General features: G+C 40.5%; 1 protein-coding gene across 3 annotated transcripts in view; it reads left to right on the forward strand.

Annotated features, from left to right (window-relative positions):
- The window catches only part of CACNA1I (calcium voltage-gated channel subunit alpha1 I), a 173,384-nt gene that overhangs the window by 44,833 nt on the left and 109,102 nt on the right, over positions 1-19,449 (forward strand). The window lies entirely within an intron of this gene.

The raw sequence follows: 19,449 nt of genomic DNA on the forward strand, positions 1-19,449 counted from the left end.
TTGTGGTCTCCAGAGGAAAGGGGGGAACTGGTGGGTTCCCCCTTTTGCATTTTGAAGAAAGAGTTTGGAAAGGTTTCAAAGGGTAAAGTAAAAGCCTTAAGCTTTGTATGTATTTAATGCATTAATTTTACTTCTTAAAAATTTAGCCCCCAGCCCTATCCACTTTGGGAAAGCTTCCCCAACATGACAGCTAAAGTCTGGCGCAGTCCTCAGGCCAACTGAAGTTTCATTTCTTTAATGTATCTGGTCCCTGCCAGCCATGGCTGGTTAAATGTGTCACCACGAAAACAGACCAAGCTCCCTTGGGAGACATTATAGTCTTTTTCTAATAAAGCTTTTGACAGAAGCATTTCCAAAAATAAATCTCACGTTCAGGTCATAAAAAAGTGTGCCCTTTAATATTAATTTCATAATAGTGAGAAGTTTAAAAAGAGGTTCTTTAAGTATTTGTATTGGGACAAGAGCTATTACACTTGTCCTTAAATGATCTCTTGTTGGAAGTATGGGATGAAGAGTTCAGTGGTAGATTACATCAGGTTTTTTAAAGAACAGTAAACACTGAAAGTGGATCACCAGAATGAAACAACTGTGAAAAGATGAACTGAATTGGCAATAAAATGGTAAAATTAGGTTGGTTCATGACTACAATCATAAATCCTCAGCTACATGTCGAAGGCTCGTGTGGTGATAAACCAGAAAAAGAGACATGAAATTACAGTGAATAATTGGAGCTTGTCTTTTGTAAATGAGAAATGGCCTCTTTTCATCATACTTTGGCTTCCTTTTATTTATTTTTAAATTAGGATATCAGGGCCATTGTATTCCTTTAAATGGGATTTTGTTACAGCTATGGTTTTAGATGTGGAATGTTGAGTTAATTTATTTAAAACTCTGAGCTTTTTGCTGATAATTGTATTGGAGAAGAAGTTACTTATTTGATTTGCCTATTCTTAAGAGATGTTTCAGAAAGCTTTAGAAAGCTGTCATTATTCTTCAAATAACATACCCATTCTCGCAAGACCTGGGGAAGATCTTGGAAGTTTTCTGAAGGCTTTCTGAACCATTGCAACAACAGGCTGCATGATTTAGCAACTGAATGGCACATTTATCTGGAATTGAGATGGCAGTAGGGATGGGGATTGCTAAGGACTTTAGTGATGTGACGTCTTGCTTTATGACCACATCATTTAGCAACAGAAATTCAGGTCTAAATTTTGGTGGTGAGTTGAGGATTATCTCTATAGTATATTGGTTTGATTCTTTATTATATCTTTATAAGTTCACATATAAATAGATTATAAAAAGATATTTGAGAAAGAAACATAACTCATATTTATTCTTGGCAGATCAAGACTCTCCTTTCGGGGAAATGTGGAATTAGCATTCAGTATGAATATGTAAATACATATTCAAACTAGATGCATGTCAGAGTCCATGCAAGTGAACTTCTCTAGGATTTGCATAATAGGGTATGATCTCTGAGAAGTTCTTCTCCGTAGCAGTTCCTCAGTGCAATTTGTTTAGCAGGCAAACCCAGAAAAGAGTCTCCAAATTGGGGCTGTGTGAGGAATGATTTTCAAGTATCCCACCTTTAAGCTCTGAGGGGTTTTTGAAGCTAAATTTATTTATTTAAATTTATCATAATAACATTCATTGTAGCATGATGTTTATAGTAACTATTTTATGAAGTGCATGAAATGATCTGGAAAGTTGCTATCTGATTTTAGTTAAACCAAAATAGTTACAGCCTGTTTTATTGAAGGATAAAAATATGGACTCAAATATACACTCCAAGTCATTTATATTCTAACTGGCTGCTGTCTTTCAAGGACTTTATGAGGGAAGCTTTGGTTTTTTTAAATAGTTTCTCATCCATTAAAAGCTGCAGAGAGATGTTGTCTTGACATTATCCATTCAAAAAAGTGATGTATATAAAAATACAGACAGAAAATATTCCTGACAACTACTCCCTTGCCCTCCCCCTCCCCCTCCTCCATAGGATGTAATAATGTATACTATCAGTTATATCAATACTGTATCTGCAAATGCATGCAAGATGTACTACTGTGTTTTCATGTTGTACGCGTGTATATATCTAATATGTTCTTGTATAAATAAGACTGGTATTAGTATAGTTAACTTCTTCAACCTGGTGGACTCCCAAGTGTATTTAGCACCCAGATGTAACTCACAGAACTTCCAGATTTTGACCACATGATCTAGGAATTATGGGGATTTCAGCAAATCTATACAGACAGCATTTTATTCAGTAAAGATTACTGTATATTTAATAATATAATTTTATTAAATTTATTAGAGCATAAAATACAAATTAAAATGAAAATAGTGGGAAAATGGAAAATGGGAAAGAGAGACGTGTAGTATGAAGAGGAAAGAGAGAAAAAAAGCATTAACTTCTGGTTCAGTTCTATAGAATGAGCATAATAATGTTATAGCCTCACCTTTTAACTTTCCATACTCAACATATACTAGCCATTTCTATAACAAACAAAAAAAACCCCACTCTTGTCGTAATCATTAAATCTCAAAGTTAAAGTTAAGATTTTTTTAAAATGGGAAATAATTTGGAAGCAGCTTTAAAGCAAAACTAATACACATAAAAGCATGCTATTGAAAGGGCCATTCCATGGAATTTGGAAAAACTAAATACAATAAGCCAGCAAGCAGTGAGGGACATGACTTCTGGTGTCTTGCACAACCCCTTGACATCCTACGATCTAAAATATTTTAGACTCTCTCTAGAAATAAATGTTAGATAATAGCCATAGTTTCCCCCCCCCCCCATTTTCCTTTTGTTCTAGTTAATGCCACTATAGGTCTCTGTATGAGAGATTAATATGAGTCAAGCTCCACAGGGTAACTGAACTATTAGGATTTCCTGGGCCATAATGTAATAACATTGATGCTTTCATTTTATAGAGCTGCTTGCATATTTAAACTAAGTATTTAGAATAGAATAGCAGATTCGAATGGGACCTTGTATGTCATCTAGTCCAACCCCCTACTCAAACAGGAGACCCCATACCATTTTATTATGTTCTCTCCAGGTTATGTACAGGCCAAGGAAAACTGATACATTTTTATTAAAATGATTATAGAAGGAAGAATAGGGGAGAAGTTTATGAAACAGAAAGTATTATCTCTGCTCCTTTTAAATACTGCCTTTTTTCACTGCATGGAATTTGTGCAGACTATACAGAACTATAACTACTACACAGTGGGGATTTTACTGTGTTACTTATCAACTCTGATCAAATAATGATAGTAGTATTTGCATAACTATGCATCACACAGACGTTAGCAAGTTAATATTAACTATTATTTACATATCATGCAGAAAAGCAGGAGATTTTTTTCCCATGCTGAATGGCAAACTGCAGGCTTGCATTCTACACCATTAGTTTTTATTTGAAAAATAAGTTTTATCTTTGAAGAGATCAATTTTGCCCTAGTTTTTTTTCAAATCCTATCTTTATTACTTTATAAGAACTCAAAGTGGCAAACATGCGTTATACTTCTACACCCTCCTGCGAAATGTGTTCAAAATAATGGAAATACCAGGACATCTCATTTCCTCATGACAAAACTTATATAGGTAGTCCTTGATTTACGACTATAATTGAGCCCAAGATTTTCGTTGTTAAGTGAGACATTTGTTAATTGAGTTTTGCCCCATTTTACAAACTTCTTGCTTCAGTTATTAAATGAATCACTGCAGTTGATAAGATAGGGACCTTCTAGTACAACCCATGGCATGAGATGCTATATGATTCTGAACTTTCTTTGGGCTTTATCAGGCTGGGGGGCCAAATTTTATACCCCTCAGATAGGGTTCGTAACTTAGGAGTCCTCCTGGATCCACAGCTGACTCTCGACCATCATCTGTCGGCTGTGACCAGGGGGGCATTTGCCCAGGTTCGCCTGGTCCGCCAGTTACGACCCTACCTGAATCGGGAGGCTCTCACAATAGTCACTCAAGCCCTTGTGATCTCTAGGCTGGAATACTGCAATGTGCTCTACATGGGGCTGCCCCTGAAGTGCATCCGGCGACTGCAGTTAGTTCAGAATGCGGCCGCGCGAGTGATAGTGGGCGCACCTCGGTTCGCCCACATAACACCCATCCTCCGCGAGCTGCACTGGCTACCTGTTGATCTCCGGGTGCGCTTCAGGGTGCTGTTGACCATCTTTAAAGCCCTTCATGGTAGTGGGTCTGAGTACTTGAGAGACCGCCTTCTGCCGATTACCTCCCTCCGACCGATAAGATCGCACAGACTGGGCCTCCTCCGAATTCCATCCGCCAGTCAATGTCGACTGGCGACTACACGGAGGAGAGCCTTTTCTGTTGCAGCTCCGACCCTGTGGAACGATCTCCCCATCGAGATACACACCCTCACCACCGTCCAGGCCTTCCGCGCAGCCCTCAAGACCTGGCTATCCCAACAGGCCTGGGGATAAGCCTCTAATTTGCCCCACCCGAGTGTTGAATGTTGAATGCAAGTTGTGTTTTTATTATTTTATTTTGCTCACATATTGTTTATTTTGAATTGCACCCCCTCCCTAATGATTGTAAGCCACCCTGAGTCCCCTCAGGGAAAAGGGCGGCCTATAAATCCTAATAAAATACTCTAAAAAAAAAATACTCTAAAAATGGATACACATGATCATAGAAAAAATACAGAATAATAGAAGTGGAAGGAATTCCAGCAATCTTCCAGTCCAACCCTCACTCAAGTAAGAGATCCTATACCAGTGATAATTAAGCTTTTCGGTGCTGAGTGCTTAAACTGGAGTGTGCGCCGAAGCACATTGAACCCAGAAGAGAGTGTGGCGGCCAGCTGCTCTTCCAGGTTCTATCACGCACATGCACTCTGGGCCAGCTGTCCGGCGTACATGCATGCACCGTAACCTGGAAGAACAGCTAGCGACAGTGTGCGTACCCACAGAGAGGGCTCTGCATGTCACCTCTGGCACACATGCCATAGGTTCACCATCATGGCCCTATACCATTTCAGACAAATAGCTGTCCAATTTCTTCTTAAAAACTTCCAATGGTGAAGCATCCATAACTTCTGGCGTCACTGGTTAATTGTTCTCACTGTCTCCTTAATTCTAGGTTAAATCTCTCCTTGATTGGTTTCTATTCATTGGTTCTTGTCCTGTCTTTGGATGCTTTGGAGAATAAGTTGACCCCTTCTTCTTTGTGGCGGCATCTCAAATATTGGAAAACTGCTGTCACCTCTAGTCTTCTTTTCACTAGACTAGGCATACCCAATCCTTCAACTGTTCTTCTTATGTTTTAGCCTCCAGCCCCTTAATCATCTTTATTGCTCTTCTCTGCACTCTTTCTAGATGAGTAGATCCACCATGAGCGAGCTTATGCATTGGTCTATAGCAAGGGGTGTCAAACTCCTGTCATCTCATTGTCACATGACATATCACGCCGTTTTCCCCTTTGCTAAAATGGGGCGGGGTGGCCAGCACATGACGCATGCGGCCTACAAGCCACGAGTTTGACACCCCTGCTCTATAGTATTGCTACCCCTTTCAGAATCAGAAATGTAAGCTCTACTTACGATCTTTGTAAGAGAATGTCAGATGTTTATAACCTTTCTTTTTGACAGCACATTATGATTTATATGAGTTGTGTGCTTTGGAGCGGCCTCACACATTCTTTTAAGCCCAAAGTCTCACTCTTGGGAGTCTGTGCCTAAAGACTGTAGAAAAGCAACACTGGTAGAGTAATAAGTGTGTGTCTATCGGAGTGGGGGATTTAGACATGTTGAGTCAGTTTCCATGTTTAGTTTATCGAATTCATACACTTTGTCATACTGAAGTTGACATTCAGAAGTTGATACAGACAGAATAATTATGTATCTAGCAATTAATAGATGACTGGTGATATTGACAAATCTAAAGTATTTTCAGCTCTGAAAAAGAACAATCATTCACGTTTTTTATATTGATTCACAATGTTTAGATGTGCAGTGTATATTAATTTTATGACAAATTGTAATTCAAAATGTTTCAATGTTTCCTAAAATTTGCCATATTTCATCCTGGACCAGGAAACCATTTTACAAATTAACATGATCAATACTCCCCGAATATTTTTTTTTGTCTATTTGCATCAAAAACCACTTGAAAACTACAATATTCACAAAATATAAATTCAGTACAGTCCATGGCAATATGACCTATGTTACCTCAACCTGACAATGAATTAGAATACACATGGAAACATAGATTTTTGGTAGCCCATTATTCATGTTGATTCAGTTTGTTTTGAAGAGTGACATCATATATGATTAATGAGAACATTGCTCACTTTATTCCAATTCCAACTCTTTCTCCTTCACACCTCTATTTTACTTCTTCCAATAATCAAAGCTATTTTGGAATATCCTGATGCATGGCTCTCTTACAGAATTTCAGGGATCTTTTGGGATTCCTCAGATTTTCTGTAGTCACCTTTACCTGGCCATTCCAGTCTATCTAATTTATAGTTGATAATTAAAATGCAGCCCTAAGTAGTAGAGGAGGCAATGGGTTGGTATGTAAGATTTCTGCCTAGCCACTTATATAGTAGTACCAAAAGTGATTTTTCAAGAGGCAACTGGATTTTCTGGTTTTTCTTTGAAGATGTTTTGCTTCTCATCCCTCTCTCCACTGAGGGGGAGGGCTACAACATCATCTATTTCCAGTCTACAACACAGTCTTTTCATCAGTTCCAATAAGGCTTCACACCCACTTGCACTACTCAGGTAATCCTGATAACACAGATATACATCCAGGTGGCCTTAACAACTCTCTAAAAGAATGCAAATGACCAGCTATCTGCAGGAAGTATAAATCCTTCCATTCCCCACCATCCACCCAGAGCTTCTTGGATGAGAAGTGAAATGTCTTCAAAGAAAAACCAGAAAGTCTATTTGCCTCTTGAAAAAGCACCTTTGGGACAACCATGACCTGGATGCCTGAGAATCTCCTTAGATATATAGTACCTAGTAGCATAGTCTGACATTCTGCTTGGTCTTCAAAGGGAGAATCTTTGTCTTGATGTACCCACAATATCTAGTGATACTACGGTAGTAGATGCTGAGAAATCCCAAGTTATAATAAATACTTCTTGCAAAACCATCCCAATCTCAGTTGGGTGTGCTTAGTATACATGGAATACAAAGAGGAGATTGAAATGGAAGGGGTGGGGGAATAGACTGCAGAATCTGAGAAAGAAAATAAAGTATTATTTCCTTCAGAGACATCACATCCTGCTTTACATCAAGAAAGTTTTTTAACAGCCCTGAGATATAGACTCTTTTCCCCCCATGAAAATCAGTAGAAATATAGACTTTTTAAATAGCCAGATCTCAGTCTCAATATGCTTATTATTTATCCACTTTCTCATCCAAAAGGACTTATTCTCAAGAAATAGCAGCAAAAAAATCCAAAAAAAAATCCAAGAGTTCCTGCTCTTTCTAAAATAATTATTAATTAAAGCAAAGTATGTAATTTTCTTTACAAAGCTGCTAATGGCAGTGTATTTTATTATTGAAAGAAGAAAAGGCAGAAATAATGATTTCACAATTTGGGGATTCAAAAGAGCCAAAGGTGATGGGGAAAAGAATAAGATGATAATTATACAATAGAAAGAAGGGTAAAAAGCATAACTGTGGTTTTTGTTCTTTTTCATTTCTTATCCCTTTTTATTATTATTTTTACTGTATCAAAAATGTGTGTGTGTGAATTGTACCTTACCATCTTCATAATAAAAGGACGATGGCTGGGAGAAAGTGACCCTTACAATAGCCTTTCAATGACAATACACTCAGCATCATTATCAAGTGCCTATACTATTAATCAGAAACTCTGCAGGTTGGGTTGAAGATGACACAACTTTGCAGAGGTTAATGCAGCTTGGTAGTTTTATTTGTTCTTACCCAACAGAGAAGGCTGTGCTGAGAAATTATTCAGGCAACGGTGCCATGTAGTTCCACAGCGAACAATGCTGCAAATTGGATAGCCAGGGTGAAAGAGAAAGCTGTTTGCCATAACTCTGTGGTATCTACTCTTAAGATTGCAGCTTTAGTTTGGGTTTTCAGGTAAAAAAAAATAATGTGTGCTGCACAGTTCTCAGCAGGAGTCAAATTTTTATAAAAGTTACTTTTTAGACAAGGATGGGAGTCTACAAAGCTAAAATGGCAGCTTCAATTGTGCGGTTGCAATCACCAACGTTGGTTTTTGTTTTTGCCTTTTACAATCCTGCACCTCCTTCAGATGCCTTTGACTTCAGATAACTTCTCAGTATTTTAGCTCTTCAGTTACATTTATTTTACTTCAAAAAAAAATGCAGGAAGTTAGAGACTTTGAAAAACTATTGGTGTTTTTTTTCTCCCCTTTTGATTTGCAAAATACACTCCTATTAGGTATATATGGCAATATTTTGTTGCAGAGCTTTATTTGTTCTTCCTACATTGTTTAAATTATGCCACCTTAGTGATTTATGAATATTAAAATGAACAATGTCCTTTTAGATCAGGAACAAAAAGCAGACTGAAAAGCAGTAATACATATTTTTACTACTTTCTCCTCTTAGTCACATCAATACCCGTATAGCACTAATTTCCCTAGCTTACATTCCCTGCATATAAACAGAGAGTGTTTCTGGTGATATTTTTAGCTTTTCTGATCAAAATGTTGTTTTTGTGAGAATTGATGAAGTAATTTTGTTCCCTGGGTTTTTATAAGACAACCGCCACATCAACTGGAAAATGGCATGATGATTGTGTCTGAAAAAGCATACAAAATTAGAAATAGCCTGAGATGGGAGCAGGTGCCTAGCTAGACGTGGCACAGATTAACAGTGGAACATTTCAGCCCTTTCCACAAATTTTGTTTAATGCCTTCATTAATAATCTTCACAAAGAAGTCAGGCTTATTAATGACATTTGCAGATGGTGCCAGAATTGGACAGACCACAGATATTAATGAAGACAATAGAAGAATATAAGCGGATGTAGTAAGAATAAGAAGTGAATGAACTGAAATTTTTAAAATTACAGTGACTATATTCACCCAATGCACCAAACTATACTATGGTTTAGAGCAAGGGTGTCAAACAGGATTTCTTTGAGGACCGGATTAGCACTGTAGTTCTCTGTGGGCTGGGGGAGGGAGGGAGATGGGGTAGATGCCTCCTGCAGAACTCTGCTGGCCAAAATGGGGCATGGGGGACCCACAGCCCCCCCCTGTGCCCCATTTTGGCTGCCAGAGGCACTACGTGCCAATCCTTTGCCATTTCCAGGCCGGCCCTCTGGGACAGATTTAAACACCCCACAGGCTGAATGCAGTCCACGGGCCTTGAGTTTGACTTCGCTTAGCAGTTTATTAAAAAGAATAAAATAAACTAGATTTGCCACTGTAGTCTGTTGAATCTGTAGGAAAATTCTTCATTAGATAATGCATAATATTAACCAAGATGTTATAAGCCAGGTGAGCAGAAGATGTACAACAGAGAAATATGTGCCCGTATCAGTTCAGACCATTGAATTTGTTTGTTTACCAACTACCAAAAACATATGTGGATTACAGTCATAAAAACATCAAAATAAAATGTAAAAGAATGCAATTTAAATAGAAAATAAATGATAATAAACTTTATGATACAATGGAACTCATATACAACAGTCTTGCAAAAGAAAGAAAGTGCCAGCCTGCCAGCAGAGGTGGGTAAAAGCCCCGCCTCTTCTGGTGAGCTGCCCCTCTCTTCTCAAACAAGCTGCCCTCCCTGCCTCTCCCCCTTTCCTCTCTTCTCAAACAAACTCTCTCTCAAATTGAGAGAGAGTTTGTTTGAGTGAAGTAGAGAAACAAACACACACACACAAACACAAATTACTTACAATAAAAAATTACTTACAAATTACAATAATTTTGAATTCCTCCCCCATCCCTCTGACCCACATACCTTTTCCTGCTGTATCACAGAGGATTTCAACTCTGCTCTTCTCTGCCATGATGAAAATGTGAAAATGTAAAAAGAAAAAGGCAAGAGCTGCTGAAACCAAGCTGGGCTAGTTGCTGCTAGAGTCACCATGTGGATGACTCTGCTTAACTGTTTAAAAAAAAAACTCTAAAAAAAGTGCCCTCTGCAGGAGGAGGCGAGAGAACCATATGCCTCCTCTGCATAAGGAATTTTTCGCCTTTTAACCCTTGCTTAACTCTGCTCAAGTGATCATAAAGATAGACTAAAGGAGGCACGTGGTTCTCTCGCCTCCTTCTGCAGTTAAGCACTAAGCAGAGTCATCCACTGTGACTCTGGCAGCAACTACCTCAGCCTTTTTCCTTTTAATTTTTTTTTATTTTCATGATGACAGTGGTGAGGCCCTGTCTCCCCTGCCTCCCCTGACTGCACGTCCCTGGCTCCCCTACACTTTACTGAGATCTTACTAGTTCTTCAGGATTTCTAACTAATCACCATCATCCATTACCACGTCACCACTTTCTCCTCATAATGGACCTATACTTCCCTTGGCTTTCCTTTTATTTCTAACATACACAAAAGACATGTTTTGTTTTTGTATCTCATCAGCCTTAGTCCATTCTGAGTTTTAGCTTTTTTAAAATTGTGTTCTCATTATTTTTAGAGAGTACTTTGTGTTCTCTGATACGATTCCCCTTTCCCCCTTTCCTATACATGTTGCTTTGCTTTTTCTCCTCAGTACTCTCTATGTATCCCTGCTGGCTCCTTTAGATTTTTCTTTCTTGTGTGGACTGTTTCAATTGAGCCTATAGCATGTCATTTTATAGAATTTCCTATCTTGCCCAGATGCTTTTTCCCCTCAAAAATGATGTTAGATTTGACCTATGTTCCTTTAAGTTCATCAAAAGATGCTCTTCTAAAGCCCAGTGTGTAAAACTGAGTTTTCTTAGTTCCTTTACATCTGAATATCACAGTCAAGAATAAGAAAAATACTTTTACCCAAGGTGCCAATCATCTTCATTGCTTCAACGAGTTCTTCCCTGTTGGTGAGAATTAGGTCCAGGATAGCAGATAAGAGCTAAGTGAAGTTGTCAATGGCACCAACAATAACTTCTGGCAGTGAAATTCCATAATGCTTTGCAAAATGCAGCTTTGGCATTATATATGCAGTTATATCTGTGTCCAATTTCTCAACAGCTCAAACAAAATAGTTATAAAGTACAGTAACTAGTGAATGCTAGGAAGGAAAACTGCCTGCAACAGCTTTAAGCCAATAAGATATTAGTAGATGCCAGTCAGAGGTGGTATTCAGCAGGTTCTGACCAGTTCTGGAGAACCGCTAGCAGAAATTATGAGTAGTTTGGAGAACCGATAAATACTCTGACTGGCCCCGCCCCCATCTATTCTCTGCCTCCCAAGTCCCAGCTGATCGGGAAGGAATGGGGATTTTGCGGTAACCTTCCCCTGGAGTGGGGTGGGAATGGAAATTTTATAGTATCCTTCCCCTGCCACACAAACCAAGCCACGCCCACCAAGCCACACCACATCCACTAAGCCACGCCCACAGAACCAGTACTAAAAAATTTGAATCCCACCACTGATGCCAGTCCTTGACTGTATCATCCTCAACGTGATGTTATGAGGTAGTATGGGTTGTCTGATCTCTAACCCTTGTGTTGGAAAAAGATAGAAAACACGACTTTAAACTGTAAGAGAAAAAAGGATATTTAGGCTGCCTCCACAGTGGAATGAGAATGAGGCAAAGGCTGCACCACAAAGATATGTCTTCTGAAACTGGTTAATGGTGTTTCTTTGTGTCAGTTACTGAAACATGAAAATAAAATCTTATTGTATCCTTTACCAGTTCAATCTGTCATCTTAAATTTCACCTGCATTTCTGCAATCTTAGGAACAAGTTAATTTACTATTGTTAAATTCCTCACCCCTCCCCACTAACTGGGGCAGGGATTAATTGTGAGACAGTGACTCATGCAGTAAGAAATACAAGTACTGTCTCATGACAAGTACTGTCTTGTCCTTGACTTGCTAAACCAAAATAATACAACAAATTTGCCATGAAGTAATTAAACTTCAGGTTGGCTAAAACTAAAGGTGATCTTCAGCATTTACTCATGTTTACAATACAATATAATACAATAGCAGAGTTGGAAAGGACCTTGGAGGTCTTTCTAGTCTAATCCCCTGCCTAGGCAGGAAACCCTATTCAGTTTCAGACAAATGGCTATCCAACATCTTCTTAAAGACTTCCAGTATTGGGGCATTCACAACCTCTGGAGGCAAGCTGTTCCACTGATTCATTGTTCTAACTGTCAGGAAATTTCTTCTCAGTTCTAAGTTGCTTCTCTCCTTGATTAGTTTCCACCCATTACTTCTTGTTCTACCCTCAGGTGCCTTGGGAAATAGTTTGACTCCCTACATCCGGGCAATCAGGAAGTCAAAAAGAACATATTGCCTCTCTGATTGCTTCCGCTGAGTCGCGCCCAGCCGCCCTGTTCAGGATAACCCGCTCCCTGCTAAATAGGAGGGATGCGGGTGATCCTTTGCAGGGCAGGGCTGAGAATTACGTCCAATTCCTCGCGGATAAAGTTGCTCGGTTTCGGGCGGACCTGGACTCCAACTCTGCAGAACCAGCCGAGGCACTAAGGGATAATTTGGTAGGTCATCGCTGGGTTGATTTTCAGGCTGTTATCCCTGAGGACGTGGACAAGGCCATGAGAGCTGTAGGTGTCTCCACATGCGTGCTGGACCCGTGCCCCTCCTGGCTGGTTGTCAACAGCAGGGAGGTGACACGGGGCTGAATCCAGGCGGTTGTTGCCACCTCCTTACGGGAGGGGGTCTTTCCCCCCGCTTTAAAGGCAGCGGTGGTGAGACCCCTCCTGAAGAAACCATCTTTGGATCCAGCCATTCTAAACAACTATCGTCCAGTCTCCAACCTCCCCTTTGTGGGGAAGGTTGTTGAGAAGGTGGTGGCCTTTCAGCTCCAGTGGTCCTTGGAGGAAGCCAGTTATCTTGATCCATTCCAGTCAGGCTTCAGGCCTGGCTACAGCACAGAAACCGCTTTGGTCGCATTGACCGATGATCTCTGGAGAGCCAGGGATGGAGGCCATGTCCTTGACCTTTCTGCGGCTTTCGATACCATCGACCATGGTATCCTTCTGCGACGACTGCGGGAAGTGGGGGTGGGAGGCACTTTTTACGGTGGTTCTCCTCTTACCTCTCAGACAGGTCACAGTCGGTGTTAGTCGGAGGGCAGAGATCGACCCCCAGGCCCCTAACATATGGGGTGCCGCAGGGTTCGGTCCTGTCCCCCCTTCTTTTTAACATCTACATGAAACCGCTGGGCGAGATCATTCGACGGCACGGGATAAAATACCATCAATACGCGGACGATACACAGTTGTATCTGTCCGCCCCGTGCCAACTCAATGAAGCGATGGACGTGATGAGCCAGAGCCTTGAAGCCGTTAGAGACTGGATGGGGGTTAACAAGCTTGTTACTCAATCCAGATAAAACCGAGTGGCTGCTATGCTTCCCTCCCACTAATTGGTCAAGTGTTCCATCTCTCACTGTCTGTCTTATTTTCCAGCAGGCATCCACTCCAGCTGCATTTCCGATTAGTTAGTCACTGGTTAAGCTCCATTTCTGACCACACAGCTGCTGCCAAAGGTAAAGCTGAAGGGTACAGAGAAGGGCTGACTGAGGAGTGATCTCACCAGTGCAGCCACATGGTCCAGGGCTGATGGGTGAATAGGGTAAGAGTTGCTGCTGGCTTGAAAAGCAGATGTCAGCTTGTAAAGTAGTTCTTTAAAAGTCTTTAACAACACTTTAAAACCAGCCTTTCAGGATGTTTTTCACAGCCATATGATCCAGGGCTGGTGGGTGAGTAGTGGAGGGGCAAGTACAGCAAGGACAAAGGCAAAATGGACTGCGACATTGGCCACGCCTACTCAGTCACATGACCACCTAGCCATGCCCACCAGCTGGTCCGGCCCCCCAACAGTCTGAGGGACCATGAATTGGTCCCCTGTTTAAAAAGTTTGAGGACCCCTGGCTTAATGCCAAATACATTGCTTGTTTGCTTGAACATAAAGTTGTTGATCTGAGATCTTTAGCATTCTGTAAAATGCACATGAGATTAAACACAAATATATTGGGGTAAAAATATTCCCTAGCCCAAGTGACCGAAGAACAAAATCTTCCATATCTTTTGGGGTATAATTCTCATCATACCTACAAGCATGAGAAATTTTCCAAAAGGGCTGGGAGATGTTGTGCAATTCATTTGAAGGATATTGGGCTGAAGAAAGTTGGACTAGGAATAAAAATAGTGGCCTGTCAGAAGTGCTAAATTATGACTCCTAGCAGTTTTAGCCACTGTGAAATATCCTGGGAACAGTAATTCAACAGCACCTGAAGAGCCATACATTTTTCATCAAAATGAAAATGAGATAATTTAGACTTTAATTAAAGACGCAGATTGGGATTATTCCCCCCCCCCCCAGCATGATTTCTATGTGGCCTCTGTATCTTCCAAACATAGCATGCTTTCCAAAACTCCTCATGAGAAGGGGCAAGAAAGCTGTTATTTTCAAAAAAATTAAGAAAAAGGCCGGGGTGTGTGTGTAGATCTGAGAAAATACATAAAATAAGAAACTGAAGTTATTTCTGAGAGTGTTTAAGATGCTAATAATATTCTCTGCCTGCATAATATGGTCCTGTATTTCTGTGTAAACCATCTAGTTCAATTACGGATATACTAAAAGGAATAAATTCCATCAGTTGAAGAGACTTCACTTTAAAGTATTGTGCAAGAAGTAATTCCACAGACCTTGCACCAAACTGGGGTTGGACAATATCTATATGTTGTCTGATTCATAAATCATATATTTTAAATTTACTAGATTTATATTCTTTTCCATTAATGACTCTGAGCAGCTCATAGATTTGGTAATAAGGTTATAGAAATATAAATAGAATATATTTCCCAGGGTCAAAGAGCAACTATAGTCCATATTCAGAGGTGGCTTGCTGCCGGTTTGAACCGGTTCACCTGAACCGGTTGTTCTGATTCTGCACGGTTTGGAGAACTGACAAATCGGACCACGGGCTGGCCCAACCTCCACAGTTTCTTATTTTATGTATTTTCTCAGATCTAACCCCTCCCCCCTGCCTTTTTCTTAAATTTTTTGAAAATAACAGCTTTCTTGCCCCTTCTCATGAGGAGTTTTGGAAAGCATGCTATGTTTGGAAGATACAGAAGCCACATAGAAATCATGCTGTGGGGGGAAATAATCCTAATCTGTGTCTTTAATTAAAGTCTAAATTATCTCATTTTCATTTTGATGAAAAATCTATGGCTTTTCAGAGAGAGAGAGGGAGAGAGAGAGGGAGAGAGAGATCCGATCCAATTTTCGAGGGTTATATCAGGGCTGGTGGCAGTGTGCTCTCTGTGTGTGTCTCTCTCTCTGTCTGTCTCTGTCTCTCTGTCTGTCTCTGTCTGTCTGTCTGTCTGTCTCTCTCTCTCTCTCTCTCTCTCTCTCTCTCTCTCTCACACACACACACACACACACACACACACACACACACACACACAGACACAGGATCTTTCTTTCCTCCCACTGGAGACCCATGGATTCCCGCTCCAACCCTGCCTGTCCCATACAGGCACCACCCATACAAGTGACATAGAGTTGGCCATGCCCACTCAGTCACATGACCCCACCCAGCCATGCCCACTCAGCCAGTCATTAGGGCAGAGAATCGGTTGTTAAAAAACTTGCAGCCCACCACTGTCCGTATTACTGAACACTCTCCAGGAAAGAGAGAAAAACAGTACCTCAAAGCTCAAAAGCCCACTGAAACAACCCATGGGTTCCCTTTAGATAACATCCTGCAGATATCCAGGCTATGAGCCAACACAAGCATGAAAGGGGACAACCAGGACTTATATTATACTCAGAATTGGCTAGCACCCCAAACTTGATGAGCTGCTGCATTTTGGACCAGTTGCAATTTCTGGCAGTCTTCAAGGGTAGCCCCATATAGACCATGTTGCAATAATCTAAATAGAGGTGAGCAAGGGTTCCAAGAATCCTCTGAAAAACCAAAAGATTCACTAGTTGCTTAGGATCAACCAAGCAAGTAGATCTATTCTTCCTGTGGAAATTGATAGAACAAGTCAATTCCATGTCAATGACACAGCGATCTCGGCAAGATAATTAATGGAGGCAACTATCCCTCTCCTTCAGATTAAATTGCAAGTTGCATGTTTGTTTTTGTGACATTGTCATGTCATTGGTTACAGTGGCAGGGATGCCTCTGGGAAAAACTCAGCTTGTCCCTGGAGACCAACTTTTCTACCTGATAATTGCCATGCCATTTTCCCTGCCCTTAGTTCATGGCTAATCTCAGATCCAGAATGGTTCATTTCCAAGGGGGAGTGGCATCTGTCACCTCTATATATATATCAGTAATACAAGACAGATCTATCCTCTCACCCACAATACGTTTATGGATGATGAGAGATTTATGGCTGGCAATCCTGGCATTAAATAGCAGCAGCCAGATCTTGCCCTCTGTATACCTGGTCACAAATAGCAAGTCATGCTACAATGGAGAAGATGGAATTAATAATGTCAACTGCCCTTTGGGTGAAGTTTTATTAAGTGGAGGCCTCATAATATCTTCATGCAGGGTCCCAGAAATTATAATGATTAATGTTGCATAAGAAAACTCTATTTCTCAAAGAGTTAATTTGGCTTTGGGACTCTAAATGCAGTGAAAAACAATGGATGTACAAAAATGTTCTGTTTTGTAACATATGAGAAGGAAGCATGTTAAAAGGATTGGAACTTAAATATGAGATTTGTCTGTGTGTGTTAATTGCAGTTTGTGCTCCCTGGGTGCACGCACACATACACACACATTCTCACCCTTTTCGAAATCACTTCTTTTTCCCAAGAGTTGGCACATGCTACTTGCTTCGTTGGAGATAGCTTCGGCAGTGGCAGCTGGTTAATAGAAGTTGACAGGAACTGTCTGGAGGGGACATGGATTCTCTAAAGTTGACAGAAGCTTGTCAGAAAAGGCATTGAGGCACCTCCAGAATATATTCACTTTGCCCACCATTCCAAAGGGGAGTTCAAATATTTTCCCCTCCAAAATTATACTATTGATTTTCAGGTAGCTTCTCAGTTTCTTCTGCCGTCTCTCATGAAAGGGGAGAATTTCAGAGTATATTACATGAATAGAATATAGAATTCCTGCATTTTTCTAGTTATGAAATGGCAAAGAAAGGGGTGTGAATATCCTGTCTTTCATTGTACAATTATCTCCCCAGCGATCTGCAGCTTCCTGTCTTCTCAGGAATATTCTCAAGATATTATGAAGGAATTACTCCCTTTGAATTTTTTTCACCAGCATTGCTGCCATTTGTCTTTTCAAAAGAATTCTGTTTTTGGACAATTTCTCCTTCTGGGGGAGAAATTCCAGAATCATCCATCCAATCTGATGGGAAAAAATTTAAAAGTCATCATTTACAAGCAGTCTTTCCAGCAGTGTGCACCATTCTTCCATTTGCACACATATTTTCTCTCAATAGTCAATGGTGAGGGAGTATATTATTAAAAAGGATGGTTCACAAACTATGACTTTAGGTACATATTTGCCAGCCAGAAACCTCCTGATCAGTGACTGATATTCAATATGTCTCCCTGTAAGACTAGAGGCCAGGGTTCAATTTCTACATTTCTGTTTCTCTCTTTTCAGAATCCACACCTGGTATCCATGCATATTTAATTCTGTGTGTGCTGTTCTTCATTGTGCCTCTTTTCATTTTGATGTCCCAGAAGCCTGTTTTGTTTGCCAAATACCGCTTCATCAGAGTTCTCCTCCCTAGAATCCATACCCTTTCACACAGAATGGCTGTTTTTTTTTTAAAAAAAAATACAGCCTTAGAAAAGGTCACCGTCTCTTTCATATTCCTGCTCCTCACTGTGAGCCAGTGTGGCTCCTGCTTTGGCATTGGAAAAGGCTAAATAGAGAGGAGGGAAGGATGGAGTTCCAAATAATAGAATATAAACAGGGAGAGCTAGAAAAGAATAGCAAAGAAGATAAGCACAGTGAGGAGACGTTAGCAATAAAAAGGCTAATGGAGACAGAGTCTCTCTGTCTCTCTCATACACACACATGGACACATACACAAATCTGTCTAGCTATCTGTCTATCTCACAATGAAACAGTGGGAGAGGAAGACAGCAAAGAAACAAAGAATCATTTTACAAACCATTATTGAAAAGGTGCCTGTTGGGTCTAGACTAGTTTGCTTGCCGTCAGAATCTCACAGTTTCTGCCACATTTCAGACCAGAACGGGCATATGAGAAAAACGTGAAAATTGCTTCAAGTGTAATGTGTGAATTGTGAATCTGCTCAAAAGCAACTAGGACAGAGTGCCCCCTAACATTCAGTTGTTATCACATTGATCTTAAGTTCTGTTATTGTATGAAAAGGAAAGAGAGCTGCACTTGTCACTCTGCTACTAACTGCAGAGACGAAAATTAATGTCATTCTGTCCAACAAAACTAATTAGCAAATATAGGCAAATATTAATTTGTTTTCATTTTCTTAAAGCTAACCTATTGTACATCAACAGCATCAGATCAGATGTCAATCAGCAAAGACCATAAATCTTAAAGGCCTAAAACATTCAAAATAAAACTGTATTCTGGGGCACACTATTGTGATGGTCCCCAGAGCCTAGGAAAATAGCCAGTTCTTCATTTAGCATTGAAATATCCATGATGTAATGGCTTTAGAGGGGGAATTGCTTCGTTTATAGGAATACCTATGGTTTTCATGACCCACCAAAACTTTAGTGAAACTTGATTAAGTTGTTGTATATAATGAATGTGCTAACACTATTTTGGAGGGGGAGGGTGGCAGAAAGCACTGCCACTGGGTTTTTATTGCATAATGACATTTTTTTATTACTATGACATGCTGAAACAAACCATTGAATTTTCAGAAATATAAAGGTAAAACTAATGATACCCCCTTGACACCTGGCTGAGACCATAGATCTCTGATGGCGAACCTTTTTAGCCTCGGACACACATGTACACTATTTTGTGCCCACCGCTATAATTTAATGCCCCCCCGGCATCATGCCCCCTGCACATGTGCACATGACACACACACACCGCTGCCCTGTGCATGTGCACATGACTTTCTTGGATCCTGGGGGAGGCGAAAACTGCCTCTCCACCTCCTCCAGAGCCCCATTTTCTGTTGCCCGTTAGGTCCATTTTTCGCCCTCCCCAGGCTCCAGACACTTTCTAGGAACCTGTGGAGGGTGAAAAATGGCCCAACGTGCATATCAGAAGTTTAGGAACAGACTTCTGAGTTGCCTGTTGGCCCATTTTTCTCCCTCCA

This window comes from Thamnophis sirtalis, unplaced genomic scaffold (assembly GCF_051295495.1).
Source record: "Thamnophis sirtalis isolate CommonGarterSnake01/CBP01778 unplaced genomic scaffold, rThaSir2_p1.2 scaffold_9, whole genome shotgun sequence".
Taxonomy (NCBI): domain Eukaryota; kingdom Metazoa; phylum Chordata; class Lepidosauria; order Squamata; family Natricidae; genus Thamnophis; species Thamnophis sirtalis.